The 27,326-nt window shown below is 37.4% G+C and overlaps 1 long non-coding RNA gene across 1 annotated transcript in view; it reads right to left on the reverse strand.

Annotated features, from left to right (window-relative positions):
• The window catches only part of LOC107310830 (uncharacterized), a 44,242-nt gene extending 28,555 nt beyond the window's left edge, over nt 1–15,687 (reverse strand). Inside the window, exon 1 of the long non-coding RNA XR_001553746.3 lies at nt 15,572–15,687. This is a non-coding gene — a long non-coding RNA (uncharacterized LOC107310830). The remainder of the gene's footprint in view (nt 1–15,571) is intronic.
• Between the last annotated feature and the right edge of the window lie 11,639 nt (nt 15,688–27,326).

The raw sequence follows: 27,326 nt of genomic DNA on the forward strand, positions 1-27,326 counted from the left end.
ACATATGATGAAGAAAGGTTGGAGGAGGAAAATTAGTGTTCTCCGTACAAGATTCAGGAAAGGAAGATCTATTCGGTCTAAGCTATACCTAGGGAAGAGACAACTTCACTCCATGACATTTCAGGCCTGACAAGGCATCTCCCTGCAGTAATTCTTCCACTTATATATGAACATACTGTCACAGAGATGCTCTGAAAAGCCCGGTCATATTCAAGCGTATAGTGAATAAGTAGCCAAGGTTACACTTTAGCGCTTTACATTACCTTGATACATTATTACAAGCATGTGTTTCACCATGTTGTCTCCAACTTTCATTTAAATCCAAAAGATAAACAAACTCAAACTGTCTCTTGCAAAGAGAATTTGAAGACGACAATTATAAGGAAAAAGACTTTAGAACCTTGAAGGTACATAAACCAAAATGACATTACTGTCTCCCCTATTGTATACACACCTTATTTCCTCATTTGCAAAGGTCACCTCTTATAGATTAGACACTGTAAGAAAGTTAATAGCTGGCTTCAATAGAAGAGGTACTTTGTAAATCCCACATTAATTTTGATTCTCCCTGACATATGGCTTTGAAAGCTTTTTAAGAAGTCTTCATGCCAAAAGAGAAACCATTAATAGCAGCAGAACAGAGGTGTACCTTTTCCAGCCCAAAAGGGACATGTTTTGAGAGTTTCAGGATGTTCTCCACTAATCCACAAAAACCTTTTATAATCCTGTAACTTTTACATGGTTTAAAAGCTCAGTAAATAAACTATTGAGATTATTTAGACCTTTTTTTGGCTGTCTACAGACAGACTGACTGCAGTTCATTGTGTACGGGGCTGTGCTTTCAGTGCTTCCCCAAAATAAGTTGTCATCAGCAGCCCTTGCAAACTGTTTAATTGATTTCCCTTAAGTAACCAAACTCTGCAGCATCCTTAGTGCCTCATTACCTGAATCAGATATTACAGTTATCTTACACAATGGCCTTGCTCTCTTATATTATAGTTTAATTCTAATAAACGTACTGCTGTAGTTTATTTATGTATAGTTCAGCATTTCCCATGCTCTTTCACACCAGCTGATCCCCAGCATCGAGGCTCTCGTAGGCTCAGTCTTAAAATAAGGCCAAATACACAGCATAAAGAAGCTTTACCATTGATTTTAAAAGGCATTTCATATGCTTTTTAGGCCTTCAGAACAATAGCAATAATGCGTTTTTTAAATTTCAGCCTGTAATCAGTATGAACCTAGATTATGAGTCTGAGGTTTGTCAGAATAAACATCTCAGGCTGTGGCTTAGTTTTCAGGTACAGCCACTGTAAGTCAGTGAAATTAGTGCTCTTTATCACAACCTCAGCACAACACAAACATTAGTCAAGAATCTTTACAAGTAATTTTCTCTAGGGAACGATAACAACTGTGGCAATTATTGACCTGGTGGTTATCCCAAAACAATAGAATTTATGCCATAAGAAAGGAACTCCTCTCACCATAAATGTAGACTTCCAGGCCATAACAATCCCAAACTGAGGAAATAAAGTCAATAAAATAATCAATATGTAAAAATCAATCAGTATAAATAAAGCTTTTTCCAGTTGTTATTGTTATTTCTATTTTTTTTTCCACTGCACAGTAACTCAGCACCACACAGTAACTCATCTTCACAGCATTCTTCTCTATGATGCAAATAGGAGAGAAATCAGCTTTTTTGAACACATCCACCATCTCTTTTGCATAAAAAGAACTGACAGATGAGTATTTATATTTAGGATTGGAGTTTTGCATAGAGAAACTGCAAATAAATGTGCCCTTGGTATCTGGGTTACATCCTTTAATGATACACAAATATATGCCAGAAACACTTTAATTGCATTCTGGAGGAAGTAAAAAGTATGAGAGATGTAAAAGAAGGTGCAAGATATAGTGAGATATAATAAATAAGAACTAGAAAGTTGCAAGTCAGAGCACAATGTTCAAGCTTATTTACAAGTCTGAGGAAAAATAATCACCCTCAAGTTCAAGAAAAACCCTTTATGGTGACTCATGTAGCTGCTAGATTTTAATGATCTAATCTAGATTTCACAGAACACATTTGCCTTCATTTGTGACCCTCTGTGGCTAACTAGGACCTGGAGGATAGCAGAAGTCATGCTTCTCTCCAAGTAGTACAAAACTGGTCATTACTGCCTACCTACACACTATACTCTGTGGCAGAAGCAATACACAGCTGAAGTGTAGCATGAAATGATGCAGATGAAATAAACATCAAGGCAAATGCATACAACCATGATTCTGTTTTCTGCAGTGGTCTACAGGGACCACTGCAGGAAAGCTGGAAGATTCCCAAAGAGCTTTCTGAAGGCTGAACCAGCTCTTTTCATTTCGGTCCTTTTAGCATTGCCTTTCTTTCCTTTTCTCCTGTTAAGACTGGCAAGGTTTGGGACTACAGAGAGGCTGTAGAAGACACGGTCATCTTGTATCAACAACTTCAAAACTGAAAGGAAGCAAAAATGCAGCCTAGTCAAACACGTAAAAGCAAAGCTCAAGGCTAAGAGCAGAAAATCAACCTGTGTCCTTGGGCACTGAGCATGCCTTGAAATCTTAGATCACTACAACTGTCTCACTGACGGACCTTCAAAGCACTCCGTATATTCTGCTACATAAAAGAAAGGTTTTCAGTGTTACTTTCTTCTCAAGCAAGTGAAATATAGTATATACCCCTTATACTGGAAAATAAACAGAAGTGAAAAATGGCTGTAGCACAGATGTGCTTGTGAGAAAACATAGCCAAATAAATGAAAGGGAACCACTGTAGCAGTGATTCATGTGCAGCAAAGGTATTCTACTCATCTGCTTTTTATTCTGCTAGGTGGCTCAGTTTGTCCAGTTATATCAGCCTGTTTGTTTGCTCACTGTCGGCTACGACTGACCCACAGCATTCCATTCACCTGAGAAGTTTTTTGTTCCTTGAGTACTCATATGGACAAATCCTTTCCAAATAGTTTCTAAATGGTGGTTTCTTCTAACAGATTAAACCAACGTGGACAGACTGACCACTACTGAAAGCTGGGGCAAGCAAAGCAAGACATATGGAGCCACATTAGTCAGCAGGACTACTCAGCACACCACAAAATTAAATAAATAATGGCTGTATGAAGATTTAAGCAAGAAAACTATTATTTGCCATTCGTTTTTTTTTTTTTAATTATTATTATTATTATCTGTTTAATATTTTCAGCTGCCCAATCAGGAGGACTAATCAATACTTTGTGTCCCACGTAATCCAAATTCAGGAGCAAAATTCTTAATTTTTACAGATACTTGTTTTCACTTCACTGAGAAAAGCCCTCAAAGAACACCATATAATTTGCAAACCTCAGACTTTGTCTGGGCAAATACTCATGCCCTTCCCAAACAATTTATGAACATTGCATTAAGTGCAATAAATAATTCAGTTTGCAGTGCTCCTAGTACAAACCATTTTAAGAACCCTGGTAAGATATACAGAGAGCACATGCTGAGATACAGCAGATAAAATTTGGGCTAGGGCTAAGACAACATCTGTCTATCAAACAATGTTGCACTATAGACTATGAGATGTGTTTTATCGGTACCTACCCTTCTCCTATTCTCTCTAAGGTCTGAGTATATCTGTGTAGCTGCAATCATATGTAGAACGATGCCATGACAAAGAGATGCTACCTGACTTCAGAGGCTCCAGCGCTCCTCGCAGTCAGATCTTGAAAGCCTGATAATTTCTAGCTGTTTGATGGCTCAATAGCACAGTTCTTCTTGACCCCCTGCATGAATTGAGCTTGTGACATAAAGGTGACAAGTTTAAAGGAGCCAGATCAGAGTCTGAACAGTGTTTTCACTACCTTTAATGTTCTCTGCTTTTTACTAGGTGCTTTCACAGACCACAAAGAACGGTGCAGCATTCCTTGCTCTAAGAGAACTTAGTCCATAGTTTTCCCAGTCCTCAGCAGGACACTGATTGCAACACTTTGGTTGGGAACTAAGAGCATATCCTACTTTTTTCAGATACTTCTTAGCTTGCTGCCTGGAGTCCTCAAACACCAGTTAGTCAAGGGCCCTGTGACAGAGCAGACAGTGAAACCTATAGCTCCGGTAGCATCCATAGGGTAAAAACCAGTGGGGTTTCCATGGCTCATGCTGAAGGATTAGGATTAACAGAAACATCTTTCCCAGATTAGGTGATAATCTTTCATACTACTACTGCTTACAGATGTGATCATTTAGATTTACTCATTCTGTCATCATCTGTTTTGTTCCACATACAATTAAAAAAACATCTTCCTTCCCCATATAGTTGGAGCAATACAACTATAGTTGTAAATAGACAACCAGAGAGCATCCAAGGAAAAGACTCACCAACTATGAGGCCTTCAGTCAAGATGGATGTTTGCTAATGTTGAGGCTCACCACAAGAACTCCACAAAGAAGCAATCTCCAGAAAGAAATGCTACCTTAATGGTAGTCAGCCCTTAAATGGGATCTAGGAGAAGTGGAGTCAAGCTCTACCCCTTTCAGGAGCACAGCTGAATTACCTTCACCTGTGCTCCCACAGCTGACTCGTCGCTTGCCTCAGATGGTTAATCAGAGGTTCAGGCTGTGATCAACAGTTTCCCATACACCCTCAAAAATCACAACATATCCACAGCTATCAATATTAACATTATATTTTTTCAGCCCTGCCCAAAGCCTTTGGTTTGGCCAGTGTTTGACACACATTGTTCTTCTGGCCTAAGTCTGTGGAGAAATTTTAAAAACTCAAGAAAGAGTGTCCCTGGCAACCAGGCCTCTGTTTCACCCACGCTATTATTTGTGTTAAAGTTCTACACATTTGTCTAATCAAGGAGTAGAAAAAACATTACAAAATGCTTCTAATCAATAGCCTGTAGGCACGGAGTTTAAACACTGAATATTCACCATCAATCAATAGAGTAAACATTCAAAAACACTTGCTGGGGAAAAAAAAAAAATCAAAACTGCCTAAGCACAGCCTGCTCCCAAATACACTGCTAATGCTAAAAGGAGAATTCTTCCATTCTTACAAGTGCTGTTCCTTGCAGACTATTGATTCCTTTCCAACTATATATTTAAGTTGCTTAAAGCTTGCTATAAAGTAGAGGTTTTCTGGATTTAATAGTTCTTTTCAAGTCAGGAAGAAAGAAAAACCTATCTAAAAGACAAGAAGGGGCATTTAGAAAGACAAACATTTGGACAGACAAGTTTTTTAAACCAACTACAAGTCAGGAATCAACAGATATGTGCCATTCACACCAGCACGGCAAGACACATAAGAAGGAATGATATACAACCGTAGCTGTATGTTTTTCTATTAAAAGAAGATGCCTCCTCAGACTTTTAACCCAGGAGGTGGAAACTTACTTTGCAAATAACATGTTAAACACAATTTATTTTTGCAGTACTTCTGAAAAAGCACGTGAGATGTCATATGCATAGCACCACACTCCACTTAAAATGTGGGTATGAAAACTTTCAAACAGACAGTCATCTTGCAAGTAAACAATTTCTTCATTTATTTAAATGTATTTCAAAGGAAAAAAACACTTTCACACTTCAGCAGTACAGTCCCTAGGGACATGAAGATGATTTAGCAATACCTGGATAGTGTTATGTATATATATCAGTGCTTCTTTAGTTTGCTGAGCCATATACTGCAGTGTACTGCTTATAATTTGCACTTTTATGACTTCATCCAGATGAGAATCCCTAAGAATTTTTAAACAAGAGTGAATTAATCCTTGCAGCTGAAGCAAGTAGAGATTCAGCAAGTCCCTCAAGGACACAAAACCCAGCTTTGACTCAACTCTCAGGCTCCATTCTGGCACACAGCAAACTCTCTATGTCCAAATGTTTCCAAGTTCTCAGCATAATATTTCTCTGTACAGCCCTGATTTTGTTAAGGTGATGCAAATAAATAAAGGAGTTGTAGTTGTAGAAATGAACTAGCTCATAAATCATATAACAAGACCAGGAGTCAGATCTCTCCATTCCTTCCAGTCATCACACCAGATTTTCTAATTGGAAATTTCTGGAAATTAGTTGGGGCAGTGGATGGGTCTGGAAGGCCAAGCTAAATATCACAGAAGAAAATGGACAGAAAGCATTGCATATTGTCTCATCATTTTCCAACTAATATCAAAAAGAATGGAAGTAAATTGCAGAGAAAGAGTGGATTGCTTTGAAGGAGAAACAACAAATACCCTTGGGGAGATGTGATATGCAAACCTAAGCCATCATTTCTTCCTTTAAGCCAAGTGTGTTGCCTGAAGATCCAAGACTAATGCACCCTATAAGTCGAAACTTAAGACACGTTACCTTTCAGGCAGAAAATATTCTTTCTTCCTTTTTTCTGCAAAGAATATGTAAAAGCATTTAAAAGAAACAGGCATTGATAACCAAACTGAAAACAAGGCAGAACTTGATTCCCCTACATACTTCTGAAAGCTCCACTTCAGGATTCTGATGTAGGCAGCAGGGTAAATCTTCATTATGCAACAAAATCAGGTATTAGATGTCCAGACAAAAATTAATGGGGTTATTGCAGGACTGGAGAAACAATCTGTTTTCAGAGTACCTTCATTTATTAGTTTGTTTTCAGCCATTTGTAGCAAAAGCACATTATCCAAACCATAAAACATGCAAAATATATCAAAAGGCATGCAGGAAAGAGGTAAGATTCACTGAGGGAGACAGTACTAACGTAACTGTCCTCAAGTACCTGTTGCTTCAGTAAAGGGCTCATTATTCAGAGCAGCATTGCACAAAACAGTTATTCACTACTTATTCCATCTGTGTATCCAACCTATTTATTTATTTATTTTTACAAAAGATTAATCTCATATCAAGAAATACTGACTTCTTCCACCTTGCAGGGATTAGAAGGAGTATTGGTATGCACAGTGCACCTTGGAAGATTCTCTCTTCAGCATAGATGAATAGCCAGAGTATCAAAGTTTCTGATTCACCTCTTAGCTGAAGATGTTTTTAGTGTTATGCTTAAAACCTTTAAGCTCAGAGGCTTGATCAAGCATTAACACTTCACTAAAGCAGGAGCCTTAGTGCTTAAGAACAAACACTGAAGTGAATAATGTGGTGTTAGAGATCATACTGGAGATTTTAATAGAAACCACGCATATCTACATCATTACATAATGAAACCACCTCTTCTCACTTGGTTGCTTTTATCTATTTCCATATATGCAATGTTTTTATGAGACAATACACTCCCAGGTTAGAAAACAGACATACTTGTGAGCTTGAATAGACCATAAGCAAACTGAGGATATGACCTCCATGTAACACAAGCCTTTCCCAGTGAACGAACACACTGTCTGAAAGGATAGTTTGCCTAGCAGCAGGAAGCCAATTAGAACAGATACAAAAGGTCAAATTGCCCAACTATTTCCGATCTTACTCTGAAATCAGTGGAATTATTTACACAGACAGAAAGAGGGAGTTTTGCTGTGATGTAAGATGGGACTAAAATTCACAGAATTCTAACATCAAATTCCAGCCCCTCCCTAGTTACGTGTTTTTTACATTACCTGAAGGTCAGTTTAAATCATTGAGACTAACTTTATTTCATTTTGGTTGATTTAATTAAACGAAGTTTTTTGATTAATTTAGTCCTGGTGGAAAGTTGGACTGACACCCCAAATCTGTAAATATTTGACTCAATATTTTACCTCATGTGACAAGAAAATAAGAACAGAGTTAAAAGATTCGCCTTTCATGTAGACTCTGCAAAAAGTATGTTTAATGCATACAGACCAGCAGTGAGCTCTGCAGAAAGCAGAAATCTATCACATACAAGCACAGCACCCTCAGTCCCCCAGAAAAAGGTTCCACAAATTCTAAAAGCATTAGGATTTCAGCCATAAGCTTGCCAGTTGCTGCATTAGCTCAGGCAGCCAGCATTTCCATGGGAGATAAACTAATGCCTCACTAATATATTGGCCACACTTCAGTGACATTCCTAGAAGAGCTTTTGTGGTAGGAACTAGAGGTAAAACACCATTTATTTGAGAAATCTGCTTTGGTAAAAATAAAATCGCTGCATCCTTTTATATACTTTTCACTTCTTAAGAGACATACTCCTTGTTATCCTCTACCAGCTCCTCCATCAGATCTACAGTGGTGCATTTATTTCTCACATAAAGGAATGCAGAAGGTGACAGCTGACCCACCACATTTTGCAGTGTGCAGTAACAATAGCAGTCACCCCTTAATTGGGCTACAGATACATTACTGGGCAGTAGCCCTATAAGTATGGGATATACTAGCATGAAGAGCATTCTCACCCTGACCAGCAAGGGCTGACAGAGGTAGCACCAACTTATCCTATTGTTCCCACCACATCAGCAGTGTTGTCTTTTCATGCTGCAGAATATTGCAGCTATGATGAAATACCCATGTAATTAAATCAATATCAGTGTTAGTCTCTAATATCTCCACTGTGACCAGTGGAATCAATTTGTACTAAATTTCAAGGTAACAAGATCAGGATCCAGTCTGCCATGTTACTTGTGGTGTGGTCATACCACATCTGTGTCATGACAGATCCCCATACCACCAAAGAGAAAAAAAAAAGCCTGCTGGAACTTTCAAGTGATGGGATTTAAGCTATAAACAAGACTTAGCTTTTTAGGCTCTCCTTCTTCTGAATACATACAGTCCTTTTATTACTGCTTTATATGCCAAACTCATTCTAAGCCTCAGTTATGGCACCTGAGCATTATTCCCCTCAAACTATATGGAAGATTCAGAATTAAAGAGACAAATATTTATGCAAGACAGACAAGCAGACAAAGGGAGGCAAAACGCTCACTTTTAAAGTGTTATCTTCTGCTGAACACATTGCACCAGATGCTGAGATCAATTTTTCTTTGATATTAGCAACTGTCTCCAACGTTTGTTCAGGATATTCAATGACAGTAGGTTAAGGCCAAGGGAAGGGAAAAGCGGATCATGCACTAAGTGGAATATCTCAGGTTTTTCAGGGCAGCAATCACCTCTCACTGTAATGAGCAGAACACACGGTAATGTGCCATGGTGTGCTGCAGCCAGGAGAAAAGGTCATGCTTAACAGAGGGCTGCAGAATTCACTGCAAAATGAGCATCTATTTAATCACCACAATGAGGCCAAGAGCATTATCCACGGGTAATCATATTATATCTCAAATACAGTTTGTCATGTTAAAACAGTATTCCACCAGAATGAGAGGCTATTTGTGCCACTGTGTGACACTTTATAGCTGTGACTATCAGTTTAGTGGATTTGTGTCAAATGTACAGAACGCGTGAGTGATGTTAATTCCCTTCAAGTTTTCCCCATTAAAAGGAATGGCATGACAAAGAATTTAAACAAAGATGTGCTGATACTATTTAGGCAACTATTTCAGGCAAGTATGCAGATGATCTCCTGCTAATTGCATTATTGATAAAGGTACTGGGCAAGGAGAACAGAATAATTTTATCCAGAAGTTCTTCAGTAGTGTTTGCAGGAAAAATAATAATAATAATACAGCAGGTCAAAGAACAACTAAGTTGAAGTATATGGTGAAATCTTTAATATGTACTTAAACATTTTTATCTCATGTATTATTCTGGGCTTTACAGACTGCTAGGTACTGAGAAATAGATCTATCTGGTTTGTAAATACAGAGATAGCTTTAGTAGTAGCTTTTCTTAATCACTTAAAGATGAGATTAGCATTCACTTTAATTTCTACAAGTAAAAATGACAAAGAATGACAAATGACCTGAAGAGAGGCTGTAGTGAAGTGGGTGTCAGTTTCTTCTCCCATTTAACTAGTGATAGGACTAGAGGGAATGGCCTCAGGTTGCTCCAAGGGAAATTCAGATTGGACATTGGGAAATACTACTCCAAGAGAGTGGTGAGACACTGGAATGGGCTGCCCAGGGAGGTGGTGGAGTCACCAACCCTGGAGGTGTTCAAGAAACCATTAGAAGTTGTACTGAGTTACTGGTTTAGTGGGAAATACTGATGATGGATGGTTGATCTGGATGATCTTAGAGGTCTATTCCAACCTTGGTGATTCTATGATTCTAAGCTGACTCAGTAAAAACAGTAAGATCAGATCAATGCAATATTATTTCTAAAAGTTCGCTGGTCATAAAAAACATTCTGGGGACAAAAAGGCAGACATTAATTCTCAGTCTGGTCGTATTATAACCACAGTCACTTGAACAAACTGAAAGCAAATGTTGCTCAATGTGCACTTCTGCCATAGAAGTAGGGAAATCAGGTAAAATCTGCCACTGATGAAGACTGGTGAGTTTAACTGAGAAAATCAGATGCTATTCCACATTTCAGATGACTGTTTCCTCCATTAGCCTCCACTCTTTCCCTTAAAACCTTCTAGATTCATTATTACAAAGTTCAAAGTCTTCTTCATCTCTGAAGACAGCCCCAATTTGTGCTGTTTGCAATTAGGATTCAGCTGCAGATGGCAGATCAGCTGGAGACAGGAAGAAGGGGTGGGTTTCTTGCTGGAAACCTGGACTATGTGAATGAATTCTCGGAGCTTCAGCATCATGTTTCCATGCCAACAAACAGCACATGAAGACACGTGTAAATAGCAGGCTTTGTGAAGAAAAAGAACGATAAATTTTACTTATTCTGCCCTCTGGAAGGTTCATTATAGGGCTGATGAATATCTGTCCAGGCACCTTCTACATATTTAAGAGAATTAAACATTCAAAGTACGCTTCCTTCAACACCAGTATGTTCACAGAGTTTACCCATGTCTGGACCTAGCCCGTTCTGTGGTTAAGTTGTCCACATCTGGCCTCTGGATCCCCTGACCCAAAGGATGTCAGGGTGATCTTTATCATCAGAGTGTGCTGGCTGCAGGCTACTCTCTTTTCAGTCTCTTAATTTTGGGGTGATGACGAGCCACTACTGTTAGTATCCTCTGCTCCCTTGCCAAGTACATGTTTGGTTCTGGCTACAATAAAGCATTATGCAGGCACCAGAAGTGAGACTGAAATAGCAGGCTGCAAAGTGATGCTAGGCAGAGATATATAAATAAATAGGTATCTATTTCACATCTCCAAAATTGGTCCTGTACAGCATCCAGTATAGGATCAAGCACATATCCCTTTCAGGCATGAGCTAAAAATTGCTAAAAAGCCTGGTCCTCAGGAGCTGCATTTTCTAAGACTTCACAGTCCTTCTAGCTCCATTCCTCTCACAGGGCTCACCCCTAACCTTGACTAAAGATCCTTATTTCCTTATTTGCATCAGTGAACTGGGTCTTAACTATTTCATATCTCTTGAACCTGTCTGCTGAGTCTCATTCTGGTCTGAAATTGAGATGCTTTTACATGCCCAGACATTTGACCTAGTCAACATAAGCACAGCAAAACATATTCTGAGATAGAAATGAAAGACTTAAAACATACACTGGGAAGAATTTGGAGATATAATTTGAAAGGCCAGGTTCGTATTTAAAATAAACACAAAAACAAGCTAATTGCTGGGTAAGCATAGTAGAGTATCCCAAAGGCATGTCTATGTTGCACAGGACAGGGGAGACATCCCCAAATCCATGTGTCTACATATTTCATTGCTAGTTACAGATGCTCAGTCCACTTCTACTGTGACCCAAGCAATGCCAATATGGTATGCTACCTCTGGACTTCAAACCAGTGATCTTGGCAGCAGCTTTGTTCATGCATTTTATTCAATTACTCTTCTGGAGATCTGCACTTGGCAGCTTCTCTGAATGCTGTACACAACAGAAGTGGTGAGGAGGGAACCACCTCTTTGTCTGTGGTCAAAAGAAAAAGACAGATAGAGTAGGAAGCAGAAGTGGCAGTGGCAGATAAAAACTGAAAGCTGCCTCTCTTCCCTTATTCTCAGAGCAAAGCCCAGAGCATACCATTCTGCTTTTGCAATGGCTTTGCTTAGGATGGACCATTCACTCTGTAATATGTTTGGCACAAGCCTGTCATCTAAGATGAAGTTGTGCAATACACAGTCTTGCCAGCATCATCCTTGAAAACAAACTGTAGTGTTTTGAAAACCATAATCCATCTAACTGTAGAGCTCAATTTACTTAAGTACCATGCATCTATGATATACTAAGATTTTGTACAGAGTATAAATGAATATATTGTAAAAGAGACTAAAAACCGGTTGTAAAATTCACATCTATCCAGTTATCCACTGAGATGGTATATCTGTGCTGTAGCATACAAACATAAACAGCTACTGTGAGGTCACAAAGCCTGAAAATCCATCAAGGGGTAAGCCTCATATGGCCCAGCTCCCATGGAGCTAGCAATGTAAAGCAACGCTTAAAATCTGTAATGGAGCTATTCTGTTTAACAAATACCACTTAATTTCAAACAAGATGGGAAATACACCCCTACTGATTTTCAACGTTATTTCCACGTCTCATGGCCTTTTATACAGTAATAAATTGGGCATTGTGGTAATTCATCCTCTAAGTTTGTATCTACTATCTACTGGCTTCATTAATGATCTGAGCTCTGTCTATTTAAGCCTCTGTTTAATGACACCATTCCCTGTATTTGTCCTTAATGCCTTTACAGTTTAATGCAGCATGACAAATGAACACTGTGCATTTCATATAGTTGCAACTACAGTAATGCCCCATTTTGTATTCCTATCAAGTGGAAGTAGAACAAGCAGACAAAAATGTGCTAGAAATGCAAACAGACTTCGGGAAAAATATTCAGTGTTCACAAGCTGTACACTGCTTCAAGCATTTCACTTTTCTGTATTCACCTGAAGTGAGTTTTCCAAGCAGTTTGGGTCACAATGGAATTAATCTCACAGAAAAGGCTTCAGATTTGGCTTACTGCTAAGTTTCTATTTGGTGCTGCTGTAGAGTTGCTTCAAACTCATCATTTGAATTCACATTATCTTAAGAGCTACAAAATCTAGAAATTATTTTACAAATGAGGCTTTGTTATAGTGAATAGCCTGGAAATTTTTTTTTCATGTTCCCTCACATACGTCTCCTGCTGCGGCATCAGTAACTAAATAGATCAAGTGCAACATGTCAGCAGTTTAAGGAAGAATAAAATTTTATTTCTTAGACTACTTAGTCCACATCTATTTTTGTTCTTGATTGCTTGTTCTGCTCTCCTAGTCCCAACAGTGACTACAACTGCTATTCATGTGGCAGTTCTTTGTATCTTCCCTAATATGTAGCAGCTATTCACCATTTCCATGCTCTTATGAGATTTAGGGGTTATAGTTTTTTTAAAGTTGTTCTTCCTGTACTGTATGACAGTCAGAGATAAGATGTATATCCACATCTTTTGGGTTCTGCTTGGCTCTCTCCAGAAAGGATTCTTAAAAACACACTCAGTTTAACTCATATTCCTTCAGGCTCCTTTCTCTGTCAATCTTCTTATCTCCAAGGCAAGAATCATCTTTTTTTTTTTTTTTTTCCTTTTCTTCTGCATCAAATCCTTAAGTTCATCAGTGCTCTAGTTTCATCCTTTGAGTACCGCTAAGACAACCCGTTTCTCCCTGCTAGCTGGCTCACTGGTACACCAAATGTTCCTCATCTTTCTTACCACTGTACACCATTAAGCCTAACTCTCTCATATACCTTTCTGCTTTGTTTCCAAAACACAACTTCCAGAATCAGCTTTGCAAGATATCAGCCTTCAGGTACTCCCAGTGGAGGCAGCAGCTGTGTCTTTCACTGTCTAAGAATAAAACTCATTATGCTGTGAGCAACTTGTTAGACAACTGAGTGACAGAATTATTGGAAGATTACATTTAAAAATTAGGTGAAGATGTTACAAAGCTGAAAATAATATAATCCACACACATTTTCAGAATTACAGATCTGTTTCAGCTGTGCTTGACATAGATACCTTGCAGCTGGTTAATGCATGAATGCAAGTTCTAATAAAGAAGGACTTGTTAAAAAGATATTATTAAGTAATTACAATACAATGTGCAAGAGGAATGCTGATTTCATCTAAGTTCAGTAGATAATCTTTGAAGCACTTCAGAAAACTTTACCATAAAATGAGTCACATGAGTCACAAACATCTTAGGAGCTGAAGAGGCATATTGTGCAGTTAAATATAGTTTCATTTTCAACAATAAAAAAGTTTTTCCAAGTCATTTTCATATGATTCCCATTTAACTAGCAATTTTGATCATTAGGAAAATACTTCAGGAAAAAAAGTAAAACATGAGAGATGGGGCTTTCTTTGGGTTTTAATTGCAGGGTGCAAAAAGACACGAAAACAGAGACTGCAGCAAATTTTGGGATAAAAGCCAAGCTTGCAATTTTTAGAGGCAGACTTCTAGCCAAGAGATCAGCCTGACCTTGTGTTATGAGACACGGCACTCAAAGACACTCTATTGGAGGGCCCAGAATTAATCCCTGGTACAGCAAAAGAATTTTCAAGCAAAGGATTACTCTTGAGAGAAGTTTATAGAAGAATGTCCTGACACTAATGCAGTAGACAATATAATTTTTCTTTAAGCTCAAGAAGACTTTAGACACTAAAGAATTCAAAATTGGAAAGTTCATCTTATCCTCAGGGAAAGGCAAACAGAAAAGCTGGAAGGCCTCACAGCTTTAAAATCACAGAGCAACTGGGGAAAAAAGAAACAACCAAATTTAAAAATGAACTCTTTTCTTTTAACCTTCTGTATGGAAGACAGTATTTGAAAGGCAGACAAATTTTTTACTTCACTTATATGGATAACTGTAACTGTAGGACTTATTCAGTGCTGGTACACTGAATATGGTACAACCCTTCTCACTTGGTAAATATCTACTTAACAGTTTCAGGAAACTTTCATCAGTTTGCCACTCAGTTGCTGGCAGTATCACATGCACTGGATAGAAGAGAATAATGTTTTCCCTACATACTAACTGGTGTCTGTTTGGCCTTCTTCCATGAAACAGCACCATATTAGTCCAAAGGCACTCTTCTTCCAGAACAAGATGTGCAATAATGTGCACCCAGAACCTCATCTCCAATAAATATTTGCATAAACTGAAGTTCAGTGTTTGAACACCATTCAGAAGTACTTGTCATTAATCAGAGCAGTTATGGATATCCAATACAAATATCTACTTCATCATCTCAAAGGTATTATTCTCTTGACCTCAATATCTTCCTGCGTCTGGAAGTTCAACGGTTTAATCAAAAGTTGCATAGAAAAGCATTTACATTTATCAGTTCTGAATTTCCCAATTTAATGTAATCATGTTTGTTCTAATCTTCTGCTTTCTCAATCAATTGGACTCTTCGACTGAAGTTAAAAAAGAATTTGATATCAAACTGTATCAAGGCTGTACCCCAAAATGTGTACATTGTACTTTCCCCTGATAAGAATCTGAATTCAACATTAATTTACAGGCAAGAAAGCATTTTCTTCCATTTTGCACTCTAGTGAGGACTAGCCGCTACAGTTACTGCAGAAATCAGCCAATGGAAATTATTTCAAAAAGTATTCTTTGGTACAAAACTTTTTTGTCACCGTGTATACTCACAGTTGTCAAACCAACAAGTTCCCATTTTCTCTCCCCAGAGGTCATTATAGATTTCCACTGGCTTGTACACTGAGGAATTCAAGACTGTATTTTCAATTGATTCCAGCCCTGTGGCACTAAAAAACAAAAAACAAAAAATGTTAAAGAAGTGTATTTTAAAAGACCCTTTCTGGGTCTTGTTTGTCCTGTTCATATCTTTCATCCATAAATTATAAAATACTGTGAAAGTCAAGAGGAAAAAAAATGATTGTTTAAAGGCACAGATGAAAGGGAATTTAAACACTCTACAATTAAAGAACCAGAAAATGATGATGTTCCCCACAACAGCTTGTGATGTCAGAGGAAACAGCCTTTGCATTTCTTTGCTACCAAAGTAAGTTACATGGCCCAATCATAGTCCCCCTAAGCTCCCAGAGTTCTCACGCCTGGAATAACATCCTGTCTTCATATATTTTTCTCTAATACAACAGAAGTTATTCTAAGAAAGAGAAAAAAAAAATAATAAATCAATAGTTATTCATTCTGCATCCAAAATGAGGTCAGAATAGAGTGCATTAAATAGGGCTTTCAGTGATAACGAAGTACTGACCAGGTGTAGGTTTTTTGAGCAGTATTCACGTCTGTGCTTTTAAATGGTCATGGTTCTTGGGGGAGAAAATACATAAATGGTCGACTGACAAAATAATGCTTATCTTAGAAAACACTAATTCAGTGTAACTGCATTTTCCATGGAAACGTATCAATGCCATTGAACATTTGACTGCAAAGGCAGTAAGACAGCCCAGGGCTCATCTCAACTTCGGTTTGATTCCAAATTTCTCAAAAGTCAAACAATACTGATTTTGTTCTTGTTTGCTTGTTCTCATTTTGCTTGCCCAGAAAGCCCTGCTCTTTTTCTAAGGAGCCTGCTAAATTTTTTTTCAGCTTCATGTCCCCCCTGCTTTTCACAAGCATTTTATTCTTTTTCTTTAATCAATAAAGTTGCCAAATATGTGTCATATGTTTATTAATTTATTTCACTGTCAGGAAAATCCCCACTCTAGTCAGTTCTAACTATAAGCATTACACGGACCTTAATGAAGGTTAAAATAGCCTTCAAAGACAACTTCACCTAGTTTACTTTGCCAGATGTTTGGCTATTAGTTTAGTGTGCTTTAACTGGTCTGTACATACTCTGACACTCAAAACACATGCAGGAAATTTGGACAAAATGCCTATCTTGACAGGAAAGTCAGAATTTGATAGCTTGGCATTAATGCAGTTTCTCTTCTTCATAGTTGTACCAGAGAATGTGTCTACCAGTAGTTTCCAACCAGCGCTGGATTGAAACAGAGCAGTAAAGTACCTCTGTAACAGAAACGTATATATGTGTGTGTGTGTGTGTGTGTATACATCTGTTTCCCATGTTTCAGCTTCAGCAGCTTAGCAATCAAAAACTTTACCTACATTTTTTTTCTTTTTTCTTTTTTTTTAATTCGGCTTTTCTTTTTACTCCATCATGCCTGCACAGCAGGTAAGAGAGAGGAGTAAGAAATGGGAGAGAAGCAGCTCTGAGGCCCCCAAGGTTAGTGCAGAAGGAGGGCAACAGCTCCCTGCAGCCCAGGAGAGGCCCATGGAGGAACAGGTTGTCCTCCTGCAGCTCACAGGCACCAGAGCAGCCATGGAGGAGCCCACAGTGCAGCCCAAGGATACCCTTGCAGTAGCAGCCTCTTCAGAGAATGGGGAGTGAAAGAGTTATGTGGTTGTGCTTAACTGTCTACCAATGTTAAGCCAAAACAGCGAGCCATCTCTACTTTCTTCCTCCCTCACTCAACAAACAGATAAATCAAAGCCAAATGGAACACCTTCCATTCTGAACCCACATTTTGTTCAGATTACAGTTACTTCCTCAAAAAAAGATACTGCTGGCTATTGGCAAATTAGGGTATTCTACCAGGTTACAGCAATCTGACTGTACATGTATAGAATACAAACACCAAACACACAAGTTCCTCAGCAGGACCATTCTTCATCTTAAAACAAAATGGTTTGATTACCTTTTCACCAGTCTTACTCACATTTTCACTCTGCCAATTTTTAAAGTGATTTATCACCTTCCTCAAGTTTCAAATGGAGCTATTTTGCACTTATTTTAATACTACTCGGTGACCTTAGCAGACTCTGTTCTTATCTATTGTCTTTATGACAAGCACAACTGAAGCAGTCTTAGGAGACAGGGCAGCCAAGGTGAGTTTCTATATTTCTAACACAAATGAAACAGAAAAATAAACCTGGGTTAAGCTTTACAACTTCCATGGAACAATTTTATTATATCCTTTCTGTAGCTGCTAGTGAAAAAAGGATCCAAATACTGCTCTTTGGTTGTGGCAGAGACTTAGAGCTCAAATTCATCATTACTGTATTGCTGTAAAGCTGATCAATTGCAAAGGTGCTGAGAGTTATGTGCAAATTCCTTAAAGAAATCCAGCTGTTTTAGCTGGAGAAAAACCATCAATAATTTATTTAAAGATAATTTATTAAAGTTATTTACTGAAAGTAATTCATTTTTCAGCTTAAATTCCCACTGACCTCATTATTCCCTTAGGATCTAACAGAAATGCAAAAAAAAAAAAAAAAAAAAAAAAAAAGAGGAATTTCAGTATGCTGAGATCCTTCACTGAAAGGAAGGCAGAGATGGGAAAATAAAACAAAGCTGATTTTGTGAAGTCTTAAATTAACATCATTCCTTGCTTAGGCAGAAACATGGAAGAAACAAAGCTTCCTCCAGCAGTCAGAACACCTTGAGCCTGTTTAGGCAGAAGCAGCTATGAAGATATTTTCTCATATTCCAAATGTCTGTTCTACAATTAACCCCTGCAGGTGCCCACACAGTAGAGGGCCAGGACTAACAGTTAGGCCAACAAGAACTGCAGCCCTCCTCAACTCCAATGACAGTTTACATGAGAAGTGGTCCAGGCAATTAATGAAATCTATAGTAAAATAAATTCACTAGATAATTACAAAAAGAAGTACGAAAAGATATACAGGCCCAAACTTGCCTGATATCTGCTTACCAACCTAAATTTGGGAGCTATACTCTTCTGCTTATGGACTTACAGTGGATTCAAGAGATAATATATAAAACATGTCCTGATATCACTTTCATATTCCAAAGACCCCACACCTCTTTTGATTCAGTTTCTCTACTAAAACTGAGCTGAAATAAAATGTGAAACTATGTGGAAACAAACCCTTCTGACCTTTCTGTAGTTCATTTCACAGTGATGAACAACAGAGTTATCCAGTCAGAGAAATCACAGAATACAATATGGTATTAAGAAATTAATCCCAGCAGTGGTAGAATATCTCTATGTAAACTAAGAATTCACACACTGAAAATATTTTACAACAAATTTGCAAAAAAAAACAAAAACAGAAAACCTTAGGTTGGTCTCAAACTGTATGTATAGCTAACAAAATAATGTCTCACAAAGTATGCTAAAAGGCTTTCTGAAATTGTGCTGTTTGTCACGTGCACGCCAAGTAATATAAACACGCTGCATGCTTTTCCCCTTAGATTGATGGAATGTTTTGATAAAGGTATCGATATTGCACAAATTCTCTCTCTTCATCAGCACAATACTGAGAGAACACTTTTATAGGCCACAATTTATCTACCAACAAACAACTCGAGAAACAGAATGGCTAAGTAGGCTTAAAAGATATAAAGTGTGCCATAAACCAACCTTAAGCAATCATTTCTTCTTAGATTAATGAAGACAATGGCACTACTGAATTAATGAAGGTATTATAAAACACTTGCTTCATATTCTATTTTTTTCCTAGGACTCCTTAGATTAAAAGTTCCATCTATGGAGGTGTTCAAGGCTAAGTCAGATAGGGCCCTGGGCAGCCTCATCTGCTTGGAGGTGTTCCTGCTCATGGCATGAGTGTTGGAACTTGGAGATCTTTAAAGAGCTCAACACATTCTATGATTCTATCGTATTTAGCCGTATTATAAAATAAATAAATACAGCTAATGGAAATACTCTCCTTTGATTTTCATGGAACTTAACAGCTGAATCAAATTTAATAGGTAATAATTTTTGAAATAGATATTTCTACTCAAAACAAACAAACAAACAAACAAACAAAAACACACAAAAAACCCAAACAAACAAACAAACAAAAAAATCTTGTTATTCCTAAACTGACAAACTGAATGTTTTTTACAACATGGAATTTGAATTATTTTGTACTGAGAAGGCATCTGAATATAGGTTCTTAGGTTTAATGAAGTGAATCAGTGATTTTTATCAGCAAACCATAACATATTATTATTGAGTGTTTCTTGATGGCTATGACAATGACTTCTTAATCTTTCATTTATCCAGTAGAAATTGCTACTCATTGATATCTCCAGTCCAAGATTTAGAATGTTCCAACAGACAAATTATATACAATAGGATAAGGGAAAGTAGAAGTACAGCACTTCCGTTTCCTTAATATTCAATAAGTATTACTGTAACAAGAGAGAGAGAAACCTGGCATTGAAGATGAAAATAACAAGGATTTGCGAATGGCAGGGATAAAGCCTTCACAGAATGTCTTGAAATAGGCGGCACATCAAGGTGTCCCAGTCAGGTATAGCACCACAGCTGCACTGGTAGCATATAATGTACAAATGAAGAGCATGCCAAAAAGAAAAAAACAAAAAACAAAAAGCCTGGAGCATGGCCAAAGTAAAGTATCTTGATAGAGTGCTTTTACCTGAAAGGATGGGGGCACAACAGATAGCAGATAGATAGGATACAAAGCCAAATTTCAGGCAGCAAAGGGAAAAAATCCCCTGCAGCAGGAAGTAGAGGCTATGGCACACGGGTCACTTGGTTACTGCTCAAGGCAAGCTTACAGCAAAATGGGATGGCTCATTCCTCAGAGAGAAAGCTTGCATTAACCAGTATAAAAGCCTGTGATCTAAAATAAATAGAATCTTTCATTTTTCAAACATAGAAATGTAACCACATGAAAGAAGAGGTAGTATTTAGGAGTTAGAGTTAATTAAAGCAAAGGCTGGAATTTACAGTCAGCTAAGAGAAAAGAAAAATAACAGACTAGGGAAAGCCCAGCCTTCAGATGTGACTGCATCTATGTATTTATTAGAAGGCAGATTCATTCTTTCAGATTTTAGGCAGCTTTGGTTTCTTGCTTGCCAGTATTATTTCTAGCCTTCCAACATAATGCTTTCATAACGGCCAGCCCACCATCTAGCTCAGCAGAAGCCAGATCCATCCTGTTGGTTCTATCACCATTGTTTTACTACATCAAAATGAACATGTAATTCTTGTGGCTATTAAATCTTGACTTAGCCAATGCAGGTAGTTGATGTTTATGTGCAAAATGCACTCTTTTTCAATGGTATGTTTAAATCTCTTTGGAGATATTATTCAGAAGCCATGAAAAAGCTCATAATGGCAACAAAATGGAACAAGAAGGATAAAGAATAGCAAGAAGTAAGCTCTTTCTACTCTGGTCTTGCTCAGGAACAAATTATTATACCAGATATCGAGTGGGATGAAGATCACCTGTCTAATTTTACATTCATTCTGGGTGTAGGTACAAAGATATTAAAGATAGTGCAAGTCAGAGAAACAAGCCTAAAATATTATTTTAATTAGCCCATATTTTAAGGATAGAATAGTTATGAACATACAGAATGTCCTTAAGGAACTTTGGTTTACTTATATTCCAAAACGAGTGATTTCAAATAATTGTAAAATGTTCATTGAAACATACACAAACTTAATAATTTTTCTCTTGAAAAGTCTCTTCTTTGTAATCTCTCATTTCCAAGACATGCTGGATTAACATGAACATATTGCACTTTGACGTGGAAAACTGTTGAGAGGTTTCTTACAGCCACACTGCCCTCTCTGGGGCACAATCCCTTGCATCTGTTCCCACACTAAATTCTAAATGTAGTTTAAGCACCCAAGTGAAACTGAACTATCCATAACATTGAGAGTGCAGGGGTAGTTACTTGCACCAGTGAAGAAATAAAGGAAATGAAGGTACAAATGTAACAGCCTTTAAAGATGTCAATGAAAGGCATAGTGTATTAGCAGAGAGAAATGTTGCACAGCAGTACACTGATAAACCACTTCAGCTGGCTTTAGCCCTGTGAATATGTACTACTTCTCTAGAATGGAAATCTGGGTATTAAATAGAATAACTCCATCACATACAAAGTAGGCATGTGCAAACAACTCATTCAGGCAATTAAGAAAACCCAGGTGGCTCATGTTTTTTGGTTCCAAAACACCTTCTCATTTAGTGGTATAAATCGAGAGTAATTGTATTAAAAATTAAGAAATCAAACCAGTATGGGAAGAGATGCAGATCCATTTAAAGTTATGTAGAAAGCCAAATTTCAGTCTCAAGAGAATGCCTAACACTTCAGCTGTAATTTCAGTGTCGAAAGAGAAGGCACGTTGATGCTTAATACAATGTATTATAACAGACAGGTCTGACATACTTAGCTAAAAAAGCTTAAATTGCATTGTTAAAATTTAACGTATTTGCAGAGTTCTTATTTTTCAGTATTGATTAAAAACAAATTATCTTCACTGGAAATGTTAGTCATTTCCAAAGCTGAGAGTTTGAGGTGCTTGCTCTAAGCCTTCTTATAAAAAATGAGAAATATAATTCACCATTTAATAAGAAAAGCACACATTCTATCAATAGCTAATATATTAACCAGGAAGATTCTTTTATAAACTTTAAGACAAAGTTTATAAAAATAGAATAAAAATAGTAGAAAAATAGTGTTTTGCAGCTAAGAACTTGCTCTATCAGAATTGCTGTACTCTTTTTATGTGCTGCAGTTTCCATGGAAATAAATAGGAGGCATTACTTTCAGAGCAACCTACAAAGTTAATATAAATCTTGAGTTCATTCAGATATATGCAGAGAAATGTAATCTACTCCGCCACATTTTTCTTCACAAGCATAGTCAGATCTCTTTTCAGTCATTCCTGTGTACCATAGAATTGGTGGTAGATTTCAGCTTTGGGTCAGGCACAAAGGGCAAAGATATAAACAAATCAGTCTCATTGTCAGACCACAGGTAAATTTGTTCATGGTAAAATCTGAATTAGGCTGACGCTTCATTTGGTGTTCTTAATTTTTATGTCCCATCTTACATTTGAATTCTTTAATTCTCCACAGAAAGACTAAAATAGTTAATAATGCAAAATCTGCCATCTTTAAGTCATACCCACAGTATCTAGGAGTCATGAGAATCACACCTCTTTTCTTGTGACTCATGTCTGCAAGATTCTGTCTAGTAAATGAGAAACTTCTCATAACATCAGAAAAGCTTCAGAAAATATGAGCACTTGGAGACTCACTTTGCCCAGGAATGGCAACAGGTTTTGCAAACTCTTCTGCCTTTCAGTTCTGCACATCCCCAGGCTGTGGCTGTCTGTCCTCAGAGTAGCTCTGCTATCACCCACAGTATAATCTGGGATCAGACTGCTATGAAAAGTAGTCCTGTGTCGTTACTGTAGACTAAGAATTTAACCATTTGATTGACCCCGGCAGCCACTCCTGACACTGCTCTGCTCTTCTTTGTCACATGCTGTGGGCCTGTCCCTTTGTCAAGGAGGACACTCCACCCACACACAAACTTGTCATCCTTGCTTCCATCTTATTTTCCCTTGCATAGAGCAGCTCATTCCTTTAGTTTCTTGACTCCTGCTCTTCAGCTTCTCAGAAATGATGATCACTTCCCACACCCTACTTAATCCATCCTAAATAACTTTAGACAACTGACAATGAGATAAAAAACTCTGTACCCAATAAGATAGAATCATGGGTTATCTCTAGAAAGCGAAATACCAGTGAGGAGATTTTTGGAACTCATTAACTCCATATCAAGAAAATACGTAACTCTGATCCAAATTAACTCCACAATAGGCAAGACAATTGTACATTATTTCATGTGTTTAATTCATGAGTGCAAAAAAGAGTCTGCCTGGCTGAACCCTGCTTGCCAGAATTATGCACTCTATGCTGGCTGCTGATAATTTTCTGGGGCAGATGAAAATAGCAGCTAGCAAAATCAACAAAAAAGCTTAGCCAGCATGGAAAGCAATCTCTTAATTAAGCAGGTTAATCTCTTTCTCCTATTTACATAAAGAAAGAAGATGGTAATCAAAATGTAGTTTTAATTCTGGAGGAAGAGAATGCCAGTGTCACCAGTTTCCCAAAGCACAGTCTGTAGATGACAATTATTGTTAAAAATTGAACTGCATCTGGTTTTCAGCAAAGTATACATACAGCATGTATGCCTGAAGCCTTTTATCTGCTGTTTTTTCATCTGCTATTTCTGTATGTAGCCTACTTACTCACATTTTGTCCTGTAAATAATGCATATCTTTCTATTTATTTTCATTTAGCTAGCCAAAGTGGGTTTTCTTGAATGTTGCAATAAAATTTAACACATCTTCATGATAATATTCTGCATCTAAAGAAAGCTGTTAAGAATGGAGCTTTATTCCAGTTAAATCATCTTTAAAATAAATTTTATTAACAGGAAGGTAAAAAATATCTTTAAATTTTAATGACCCTAAACCATAGCTGGCTGAGGGCAGTCTATAAGAAGCACTGAAGAGACAGCAATGCTGAGGATTCAGATTCAACTTTTGCTTCCCTACTGACAACAGTGTAATGCCAAATACGATTGTAGCAGTGGGAAAATGAAACTACAGAACAAATTTTAGGTTTTAGATCAAGCCCAAAATGTTTAAAACATGTGGTCATACATCAGACCTCACACTCTGCTCCCACCTCTGCTATTCACCTGCAAAGAAATGCCCATTTTCCCTTGCTATCGATCTTCAATTAAATTTACTTTCTTCAAGTTTTTGTGTGAGCTTTCCACAGCTACCAACCAATTTCAGAATCTTTGAGTGAAAGGAGATGTATACATGCAGGGTGGGGATATTTGTCTGGGACGTTACAGTCTGCACTGCCTGTAATACTGACCCATACAGCCATGAGGCACAGGATGCTGAATGTGCTGAGCACAAATAGAGGATATCCAAAAACTGAAATGTTCTTCAACTTAAAGTGAGGTGTTTTTTTCCAAGCAATCTCAGCTTAATTTGTCTCACCCAGATTAGTTTGTTTGCTTTCTTGTTTGTTTTGCTGTTGGTCTGAATTTAAATGCATAAAAGCCTCAGTCGCAACAGGGCTGACAAACAACTACTTTGTTCCAGGTTTGCATTTATTTCCTTGTCTTTCTTACAAAACAGTTCTATAACTTGCACTTTAAATAAATAAATCAGCAAAACTTTGATTTCAAATGCCAACCTAAATGATATCCTCATCATTCAAACACAGGTTGCAACAGGCTGATGGTCTCTGGTAGACTAAATCTATATAGTCTGAAAATTCTCTGTAATGATATCTTAGAGAACTTTTTCTGGGCTACTTAGATTCACTGCAACTAAATATGATCCTCCTGGCCATATTGTTTTCATAAAGGGAAAACTTTACACATTTTCAGGAGAAATTTACATTCATTTTTATTTAGATTTCTCAGGTCTGATTTCAAAGCAGACCTTTGATTTCTTCCCCATAAGCACCATTTTGTCTCAGAAAAGGGAGCAAGTGAGGATGAATTAAACTATATTATTAAACAGATTTCTGAGTTTTGTCCTCAGCATATATTCCATCACAAAGAACATCAGTAGGTGTTTAAATTCAAGTCTGAAAACAGTTTCAACAGTAATCAAGAATGAGATTCATAGGCCAAAAGTGAACCACACTCTTAGGTGCTTTGCTGAATGAGTGCCTTGGTCAAATTGGTAATTTCATACTGTTTTGAAGTACTTCAAATTTATTCTATACTGTGCTGAGACTCTCAGATACTACTGAGATTATAATTACGTTATACAGAGTACAAGAGCAGTAAAATAGACCCTGACCAAAGTCCTGGCAGTCTAATTAAAGAAAAAAGTAAAAATTTAAACATTTAAATATCTACTATATATTCATATTATAGGATATTTATCCAAGTTGAAAACCTGCAAATTTCCTTACTGCTAATTCTCAGAAATCAGCAATGGCAATAGCCATTGAGTTCAGAGCCACAGAGAATTAAGCTGCTCAACTAGGAAACCAAGTAGAATGCTCTTTCTACTCTAACACTGGGTTTTAGAGAGGAAAATGAGTTTGCCAAAGAGAGGAGACAAAAGAAAAGCTTTATCCAGTGAGTGCTTCATAGTTACTGATGGTGTCAGTCATTTACTTCTTGCCAGAAAAAAATGAATCACATTGAGTTATTCCAAGACAAACAGCATCCGTTACTATCTGGCAGAGGAAATACACCAGTAAGATGCTCTTCATTACTTGTGGTGTTTAATAAGCACTGCAATATTAGTTCCAATCTTCTGGCCAAATTCCAGTTCAGGTAATTGCCTCCTGTCTCCCAAAACTCCCTGTGAAATTCACTTAGTTCAAATACTCTTCTGCCTGCTCTAAGCTGCTGATATACTATTAAACACAAGAATGGACTGCTTTCGGTAAGTGGATTATACAAGAGAGCCAGTGCCTCCAGATCTTCCTCAGACTGGAGTTCACAAAATGCCGATACATGGTGAAAAACATAACTGAAATTTACAGTACTGTGCACTGGCATGCATGAAACATTTTGCTGTTACTGGGATTACCAGTAATTTTTTAATTAATTCTGGATTCTTTGGTTGTATACTTTAGTATGAGATCAAGTGTTTTGCTGGTTTGCAGGTCTCAGCTAATAGGATCACACTCAAAATGCATTGTGCTATATATAAACGTACTCCATTGGGCTATCAGTGGGTTGTGTCATGAGCCCGAAGGCACAAACATCCTAGCTTATTAAAGAGTCCGACTAACTTTTATTTCTATCTTCTGTATCACAAAAATAGGGAAAAACAGGAAGTACAAAAACTGCCTGCTGCAAAGAAACAAATTCTTACCATCTCCACTCTGATCTTTACCAGGAATTTCTGTCATCCCATTCTCTTGGAATACTGCACACACTGCCCTCAAGGTCAGTAGCACAACTCCACTGCAAATCCCTTTTAAATTAAAAAGAAACAAAGAAAGAATTATGATTTTACTACAAGGATGTGGAAAGTATGTATCTCAATTAACTGGGTAAATTACTTGCATGGCCTACAAGTCTGCATCTCCAATATTCATAATCCTTAAAAGGAACCCTAATGTGAATAGGTAAGCTTTAGGCAGCAAAAAGATACACAGTACCTCTCATTTCTTTCTCAAAACATTAACCTCCATAATGTCAGTCATTTCACCTGTTGGCTAAATTTCAATACTTCCTCACACATATACGAACGAATGCAGGACTTGTATCTAACACAGACTCTTGCCACTTTGACCTTTAGGCTGCAATTACAAGGTATTTTTCCATTTTGCATATTTTGTTTTTGAAGTGCTGTGTTGTTTAAGCATTTTAATTAAAAATAACAGGTGAAAAAAATTTAATACAATTTTAAAATAATTTCAAGTGCTGTACAGGTAACAGAATGTGTCTCTTCTATCAGTAAAACAGAAGGGAAAAGCTATATGTTGGAAACAAAATACTCTAAGTTCCAGTTTCATATTTGGTTGAGTCAAAGACACAAGCTTCATCCACGAAACACCATCATGAATTTTTTATCTTTTCATTTCCTAGTTATCAATATGCAATTCCTTTTCTTTTTAGAAT

Source organism: Coturnix japonica, chromosome 3 (assembly GCF_054131305.1).
Source record: "Coturnix japonica strain WE chromosome 3, WE-NBRP24, whole genome shotgun sequence".
Taxonomy (NCBI): Eukaryota; Metazoa; Chordata; class Aves; order Galliformes; family Phasianidae; genus Coturnix; species Coturnix japonica.